At 32.1% G+C, this 9596-nt stretch overlaps 1 protein-coding gene across 1 annotated transcript in view; it reads right to left on the reverse strand.

Moving 5' to 3' along the window:
* LOC124369035 (influenza virus NS1A-binding protein homolog) overlaps nt 1-913 on the reverse strand; it is a 119884-nt gene extending 118971 nt beyond the window's left edge. The window contains exon 1 of the mRNA XM_046826718.1: nt 771-913. The gene's annotated coding sequence lies outside the window, so the exon portion shown is untranslated. The remainder of the gene's footprint in view (nt 1-770) is intronic.
* Nucleotides 914-9596: the final 8683 nt, after the last annotated feature.

Below are 9596 nucleotides of genomic sequence, written 5' to 3' on the forward strand. Positions count from 1 at the left end.
ATAAATATAAATCAATACCAATGTATTTAAAATACTAAATTAATGTCAAATATTTCAAAGTAATAGATATAGTTAAACAATTACGTAATGTCATAAATAATAAAACCACTATAAATATTATCAAGGTGATAGGAAAAATAAAATTTAAATAATAAAGAAAATGTAACGAAACCATCTTGAAACCATAAAGGCACTGTAAATCACCTTTTAGTGTTATTTTATATAGTTTTCAAAAGAAAACTAAATTTTGATTAGAATATCAAAATGTGTGTAAAGTTGGTGAAATGATTTAGTTAATGTACAATGTAATTATTATTGATCGATTATATTGATTAGTAAAATAATGAAATACTTTTGATAAAAAATAAAGAAGTCTGCTCCCTAGAACAAAACCCTTCCAAGTTTTTGTTTTTACTAGTAGCAATTTTAATTAGCCTATTATGAACCTATTGATTACACTTTTACAGTCCATGAAGAAAATTCCAAATTTACATTGGGTAAAAATGAGTAATGTATTTTTATTCAACATGGGGTTAATATAATGTAGCCTATCAAAATCTAACCAATATAAAATAGCTTACTGATGTAGTGATGATTAAGTTTATTACAAAACAGTGTTTAACATGATAAAGACTAAAATGAGCAGTAAATCAGTTAGTGATAAATTTCTGAATTAAAAATGATGGTTAAAAACATCTACATATTCAGGTGTTCAGCATTATCTTAGAATTATTTTTTAATCCGAAATAACCAACAGAGTTCTAACTTACTTCTCAAATTCTTCAATTCCTCTCTAAGTTAATTCATTCATAGATTACGCGACACATACAAGACATGGACAATTCGTTACAAACAATAGTTCAATAGCACGACCACAGACAGGCTCTCGGAACCTTGCCAAACAGTTGACAGTTTCATTTGTTTGTTTTGAACAGCTGACTTTACGTATAGTACAGGTACCAAACAGTTGGATGTATTCATGCTTTTTTTTTGTTGCGTAAAATTTATTGTGATAACATAGTTACCGGTTATGCCGGAAACAGCTTTATATAAAACCACGGTTTATGTTGGTTTTAAAGTTTGTTGCTTTGTTTTAGAAGTATAATACATTTTACTCGAAGGAAATTGAGTTCTCTCGAAAAAAGGTAATCTTATCATTTCGCTATGCCTCGAATGAGGATATCTAAAAACTAGCCAAACCTATAGAATGTGTAGCTATTATTTATACGTAATCCTTTATTTCTTCATATAGAACCATAATATAAGTTTCACCAATATCTGACTTGTATCTGAATATGAGTTAATCATACGGAATGCTGGTAATCACCTACATGGGGTGGTGTACATACAGGTATTATTTTAAGTAATTTTATGTTTGTGACGAATTTTTTTACACATCCAGTAGGTAGTAGAAATGTAAGAATTAAATAAATTGTAAGAACTATTTTTGTTGATATCAAGCCTTGATAAATATGACAACTGAGAATTCTTTTTTTTCTTTATAGACAGTTGATTATGTATAAAAATAGGTTAAACCATATAATAAACATAATTGGAACAGTACTGTATATCACTCATAATTAAATTAAGTTTCACAGTATTTTCAAGGGCTAAAACCTTTATGAGATAAAATGCTGAATGTTTTAGCTTTAATAACGTACTAAATACTTAATAGTGTATTCATAACACTTCTCTTCACAGCCAAGGAAAAAGCTTAAGTATTAAATAAGTAATATAACCAATATATATTTCCTAAATATATGGAACAATTTGTTTGTTTTTTCTTTCTTTTCAAGGACATGAAACACAGTGGTTATCAATGTCCGATAAAATGTATGGCATCCAATATATAGAATGTCCCTGAACCTCTCTACCAACATTTTCAGGTATTATTCTGGATAAAAAACCAACCACTATATCACATAACTTTCGAAATCTCAATAAATACACGAACAGTCGCCATTTTGTTTTTAACCGAATTAGTTTTAATTCGAGAACGCTTATTATAAGTTGAAATTTGAAATAAGCTTTATAACCTAAAGAATAATGACAGCATAATAATGTTTTACAAGATATTTCAACGTCCTCACTTCTTAAAAACTTTAAGGGTAAATATCTTAGAAACTCTATAAAATAAAAAGGTTATTTTCATAGCATTTTATTTAAACACTTTAATTGCAAATCTAACGATATCAATTTTAATTAAACCCGTTGATAAATAAGGGGGATAGTTCGCTTTTAAAAGCCCACAACCCCATATCAACTGTCATCATGTTACAGTTTTGAGCCTGCTTATGAGCCACAACGATCAGCTGTTTTAACAGCTCTAATCAGCTAATATTTAAACATTGCAAGATTGTTGGATTGTGATCATAACATAATATCCTTTCCTTACCAAGTGTGAGTACTCTTATCTTGTTTATAAAATACAGTTACAAAAACCTATCTGAATATTATTAAATGGGTTGAAGATAGTTTTAATACGTCTCTTTATTACTGTCAAATAACTTAAACATTTTGTTAAAATGTAACGAGGGATATTTGAAGATGAGGTACAATTACAACATCCTTACATTAGAAACCTTTTCATCCTCCCGTTATGGTTTTAGAGGAATGGAGTGGCAGCGCTATAGTGCAGTGATGTTACTGCGTCTTCAAGTAGTACAGTAAAATCCCGTTAGGTAGCAGGGCAATGCCGTGTAACAATTCAATATAGCTACACAACTTGAGCGCGAAAAATTTAAATCTGTTGAAAATATTTATTAAATTATATTTTAAAGATATTATATTCTCCAATTTAATGACTACAACAATAAAAAAAATTATAATATTAAAACCACTACCTAAGATTAATTCGTTCATTTAATTTTAGTTAATTGCTAATTCGTACAATTTTAGTACATCGTTTTATTAAAATTTCTTTAAAAAAAAATCGAAGTTTCTAAAATAATGATACTTATTTTATTAAACAAATTAGTAGTCTATTATTTAGAATTGTCACCAAAAAACTCTATAGCTTCTCTTTAAAAACATTTAAAATAGACTGAAACGTTACAAAAAACTGTTAAAAATCGCCATTTTTTATAAGCTTACAATAATATAATGTCTACTAGTTTATAAAAAATTCTATGAAGTTATTCTAGGTAAATTCGAGATAAAGGTTTCAAATTATGAACTTTTAATTAGTTTGATATTGATCATTTAAATTTTTAGTAATTAGTTGAACATTAACCAGGAAAACAGGGCAATTAAATGAAAAAAATTCCACTAAAATGACTAATTATGTATGACTAAAATTACACTAATATATGTATAATGGTCTAAAAATGCAGTATACTATTATAGTGTTTTCAGCCATAACCTCCAATAGTTTTATAAATAATACTCGTATGTTTAATGAAATCTCGGTTTAATTTAAAAGTCTTTGATCTTTAGCTTCCACGTAGAAGCTTTAATCACTACAGAAAGATCTTCTGTAAAACAATTGTTTTATAAGATGGGAAGTTCTCTGTTTAGTTAACCCGGATATGAGCTCTTTGCCGCATTATGGCTTCTGCCTCTTGTGTGAGACAAAACAAGTGGCGGACCAGTTATCAATAACTGTTTCATTAGTACCACCCAGGGGATAGACTTTTAATGACTGATTGTGGACCACCCATTCCTTGATGTTCTCAATTGTTAATAATTTTCAACTTGGAAACTAAAACTAAACTCCATAACTGAAGCATATTAATGCTTTCATCTCAATAACAGGGTGGCTAGCTATAAACACCTATTTTAGCATACGTCTAAAATATAAAGGTCATCCGTAGTACTTAAAGGTCAGTCTTGATACATTTGTTATTTTCAAGATGGATTTTAAAAGACAGCAGGTAAAGGAAAATAGTAGATGTAGAATCGCACAACAGTAGGATCAACTAGGAGAGGGAACGCTTTGGGAACGTCAGATATGCCCGTAGTCTACTCTGCTGTCGTGCCTCATATGTGTAAACAGTGTTTATGTGACGATGTGAGAGAGGTTTACTTGTACGTTAAACAAAACATATTGATTGAAGCGCCAATGCCTAAAAATTTGGCAATTAAAAGCCTTTGCGGGTTGATTTCAGTATAATGGTAAGTTTGTACAAGCAGTATTTTCAGTCATATGTACAATTTTGAGTAGGACGAATCTTTTTTCTTTTTTATAAGAATTGTGTAAATGCTTTTAATAAGGTCAGAGATCAAGGTGAGCAACAGCACCAATATTAGCTCATTATTAGCGCATTCGGGTGAGTGCGCCAGCCGTTTAAACGGTGGATGTAAGCTCAATGGGCTGGGTTGTGTATTATCATTGATGATGAAGGCGTTGAACGCCCTATATTATGCGTCACGTACACTCTCTAGCTGAAAGAAACTATTCTTAGATAGATAAAGAGATTACAATTGTAGTTTTTGGTCGCCGAGGCTACCATAAATATTTATATGGTAGAAAGTTTACTCTTAAAAGTGATCACAAAATTTTGCTAAGTATTTTTGGTTCAAAGAAGGACATTCCAGTGTTTGGATCTGGCAGATTTCAACGTTACGGTTTATTTTTATAAGGTTACACTTTTGATATTAAGTAGCCTATGTTAATCAGAAGAAAATAGCGCAGATGCACTTTCGCGTTTACCTTTGAATGTAAAACGCTCTGAGATGATCAGTAATGAGTTAGCTTGGTTAGGGATGTATTTGCATTGTATAAAAGAAAGCTCAGTACCTATCGATTGTAATCTAGTAAAAGTAGGAACTCAGAAAGATATACCTAGAAAAGGTATATTGGAATAAAAAAAGGTATACAATTTTATGTATGGGTGGCCTAATTTCTTATAAGGAGAAGATACGGAAATACAGGAGTTCTTAAAAATACGCGAAGAGTTAACTGTCGCGATGGGTATAATTATGGGGGGTATTAGTAGTTGTTTCAAAGTCCTTGAAAGAATTAATTTTAAAAGACCTTCATGTATCTCACCTGGGCATTTTAAAAGTGAATAGTGTTACTCGTAGTTATGTATATTTGGCCAGATTTTGACTCAGACATATAGCGTTGGTCTTCCTTCCTTCAAGAACCACAGAGTACAACTAAAGCAGAATTACACGTGTGGCGTTATCCAAGTAATCAATCTGTGGGAGCTCTCATATCGATTATCTTGGTCCATTTAAAGGAAAGGTACTTAATTGTAATTGATCCTCATTCAAAATGGCTTCAGGTTTTTGAAACAGTCCTAACAGCGCCCCACATGGCCATCGACAATTCAAGATCTTTATTTGCTAGGTTTGGTTTACCTCTCACGGTTCACAGTGATAGTGGTCACCAATTAATTCAATTATACTTAAAGGTTTCTTAAATTTAATGGTATTAAACAGACAACGTCTACACTGCATGTTAAACAGAAATTGCGTAGTACATTTAAGGACAATGTGAATATAGCCTACCAATACCATTAAGTAGAATTTGATTTAGTTATCATAACTCCATTAATGCAACTACTACTGCAAAATTTATGTTTGGTAGAAATCTGAGAATCAGATTTGACTTACTGTGACCTCATCTTACTACATCCACAGCGCAAAAACCAGAGAAACAAAAAAATTACTGTAAGGTAATAAAACTAGATTTGTGTCTATAAATGAGCCTGTATTGATAAAAGATTTCCGTAAAACTAGTAAATGGGTTGAAGATTATAATTAATCATTTGAGTAGTGTTATGTACGTAGTAAAGTTAAGTAATGGGGAATTGTGGAAAATACATAGCCTATTGACCAAATCATAGCAATAGGAACTGCTGTGGTTGACGTAGAGTTAGATAAAGAAAGAAATGAAGTCACTGAACAGCTAGTTGTGAAGCTTTAAAATATCCAGACTCAGTTGAGCGCTCACTGTCCAGGGCTATATCCAGCCAAACTTCCGAAGGTCCTCAAATTAGAACCCATTATGTCATTGCCAGTGAAGTGTCTCCTTACCAATATCGATCTGTTAATCCTGTGCAACCCTCCTGTAGTCCACCAGTCTGACGCCCACTGAGCGAGTAAACATAAACAAACATATTGTTTTTAGACGCTCTACTAGAGAGCGCAAGCCATTTGAAAAACTTGATTTGTAAATATTGATTATGTGATAAAGGATATGCAATTTTCAATTGGGTCAAAATATAATATAGTAATTTTATTTGTTTTGTATTCGAGTAATAGATTGTCATTTTATTTGGTGTTGACGGCTATGTGTGTTGGTATGATCTGTGCTGAATAAAGTCACGTGGTCGTCTGATCCTATCCAACCAATCAGAAACGGCCAATATCTCGCCACTTCTGGAGAAGTGTTTTCCTTCAGCGTTTCTCATAACTTTCATATATACCTATTCTTTTATAATTTTATAATAAACTATTTTGTTTGCAGTTGAGTTGTAGGCTTATTTTAAATTTGCATGTAGACGCTTCAATGTTTGACTAGATTTAATAATGCCAGCAGTAAGCCAATTCTTAAAGGTTTTCTTGTTTTTATTTTTGAAATGCCTCATTTATATAGAGTATAAAAAGAGATGTCCTGACTGACTGACTAATTCATCAACGCCCAGCAAAAACCATAAAAGATAGAAACAAATTTTGTACATACGGTTACCTGGTGCCCTAGAAGCGTACAAAGGAAGGGGTTTCTTCTTTTTAATCCGCCTCACTGGTTTCTAAAGTTGCGAATATTCCCATAAGAAATGCATTGCAGCAAATATGAGTTGTTAATTGAAAGAGCCTGTTGAATGTAATGAGCTGTTAGGCATATGTGTAAACATTCTATAATAGAACATCATAACTATATGTTTACTAAACTACATAGAGCACCATAATTTATTAATGAAAAATTAAGGACTTTGATGTTATGATTCATCCACACTGGCTTAAATTAGTTAAGTTGTTGCTGAAATCGTTGGATCTATTCAATCAAATACGATTATCATGAAATATTGGAGGCAAATTCGAGTTATTTCACTGGTACTTATAAAAACAGTTTCATTCTGACATCAGAATCCCAATGTTCCCTAATCTTAAATCTAAAACATAGGAGATTGGAATATGTTTTATTGAATATGGCATCTTAGGAGTGTTTATGTAATTTAAAAAGAATATCTCCACTTTCAACAGGAAATTACGTGGGTAACAGCTATATCTTATAACAGGGTTCAGCAAAGCCAGCACAATATAAGTTTGTCCAGTGCATTAACCTCAAAAATTTGTTATTGTTTCAGCATAAGTAAATAACACCTGTTATATTAAACGTAAACTTGACAGTAGGAATGTGTTGAATTGCAACGTAATTTTAAGCAGCCATGGGGACGTACCTAGTGTCCACATTAACGGTGAGCATATAACTTCATATGATTTGATTTCATATTATTGACATATATTATGTTATTTAACTCTGACGGATATCTCAGGCTATTGGGGTTCACTGTATTAATAATGAGGTGGAAAATATGAAGTAAACATTATTTTTTATTTACTGAGAGGGGGGGGGGTTAAGACTGAAGGATTTAACACAAAATTTCAAATGCTAACTGGCAAACCTGTTAAAATGTATCACTGTATTTTCAGCTTATACTCTGAGTTAAACCCCTTTCTGTAGTTTGGTACAGCGTACATATATTTAAAGTCCATTTTCAAAGCTGGATGTTGCAGGATGCAGCACAATTAAATTGATTTCATTAAACCTTGATTTTACAACGTAATTAATGACAGGCAATTAATCTTGTTTACATATAAATAAACCATTACAACGGAGTATCGAAAGACCCAAAACGACATAAGGAAGTCTAATGTAACAAAGTAACCTCTTTACATACAGTGGCGTAGCTAGAAAACATTCAAGGGTGGATTAAACATCCGGGAGGTTAAAAAGAGCCCTACTCGCAAAATGTAGAAGTTTGTTTGTTTTCAAGTGAATTCTCAAGCTAATTGTACTATTTTAATTTTCTTAGTCACTCAAATGTGATTGTAAGCATTCATGCTTGAAAACATTTAAACTTTTCAAAAGATTCGAGACTTGTGTTCTTAGCATAGTAGTTCAATAATGATCTTCAGGGTCTCCAAAATACAAAATCAACAATTAAGTTGAGTTTTGTAATTGAATCATTTGTATTAAAATGTAAACCAATAAAATGATTTTGTAACATTATGTTTGGTTTATTGCATTTTCCAATTGCCTTAATCAAATAAATATAATTTGTAGGTTACATTACTATTAGTTAGAAATTATTCGGTCGACCAGATCAGGTCAGCATTATAATTGCGTACGGCAGACGACACATGACACATATCAGGCTTGGTCGAAATTGCATGCACAATTTCAAGTCTACAGCTTATTTTTTATTCTCGATATATCCAACAAACAGACAGAGAGCTATTGCTATAAGTTAAAACTTGATCGTAATAATTTGAGGTTATTAAAATATGAATACTTAACAAAGTGTTTCAAATACTAAAGTTCTCAAAAGAAAATACGATAAGATATCAAAGAACTTGCCACAGAACGGAGATATGAGTTGTACCGTAAATTAGTTAATTAAATTTCATACAATGTAAATTTCGCAACCTAATCAGCCAGTATAATATAATATTATTTTACATCCAATGTTCCGGAACTAAATTATTGGGCGGAGTAACTACCTAATTGCCACGCGTATGAATTTTTTTTTCTTGTAACCCTTTGTAGCAGCCCAACTACGTAACCCATCAGACCTCGCGCGCTTTGTCCGTAAGTAAAATTTATCTTTTCGTATTATTAAATTAGCCCTTTGATGCCAAACGTATAAAATGAATGTAACGTAAAGTAAAGATGTGAATAGTAAAGTAACTTACCCTTGAAGATCTTTTATTTGCTTGATGGAGATAGATAAAGGTTGTGGCGTCGTCCTTATGGCGACGAGCATGTTGTTATAAATAGTAATTTGTATCAGTAAATGGCTAATACCGTCGCGAATTTGTTTTAGGCGAGTTTACGTAGCTGATGTATCTCACGTGTTGTTTGAATAGATGGCTACCACTTCCCAACTCTACTTCCTCTTCTAGAAATAACCGTTCTTAGACTACAGCTTCAATGTCTCGTGCCAAGACGCCGACACCGGGGTTGTGAGTCTACCTATTGCGAAGGGAAGTGAAATATTATTGTTTTGTAAAGTAAAACGTCGTACGCATAATTCAATAGAACATTGGATATTTTAGGCCCACCTAGAAGATATACTTTTTAGTTATTATATTCTAATTGGCAGCAACGTGGCATTACATAACTTTTCCTTTACCATCTAAAAGTGGTGCTTTTAAGTTTTCGTAATTAAACTGAACTTATAAGTAAACTTTGTATTTCTAGTATTTATTACTACGACCTCAGAAGTCACCACCCCCATGTGTTATCGTCATACGGTACAGAGTCAACCAATACTGCAATCCTGCACCTGGCGTAGAAACGCTAGCTTGACTTATCAACTATTCAAGAACTTCCGTTTCACCCCAAAATGGACTGGTCTTCCCTCCAAAATTATAAATAGCTCAGAACTAACAATCAATAATTTTCAGAATGTCTCATCGGAGCA

This window comes from Homalodisca vitripennis, chromosome 1, assembly GCF_021130785.1.
Source record: "Homalodisca vitripennis isolate AUS2020 chromosome 1, UT_GWSS_2.1, whole genome shotgun sequence".
Lineage (NCBI taxonomy): Eukaryota > Metazoa > Arthropoda > Insecta > Hemiptera > Cicadellidae > Homalodisca > Homalodisca vitripennis.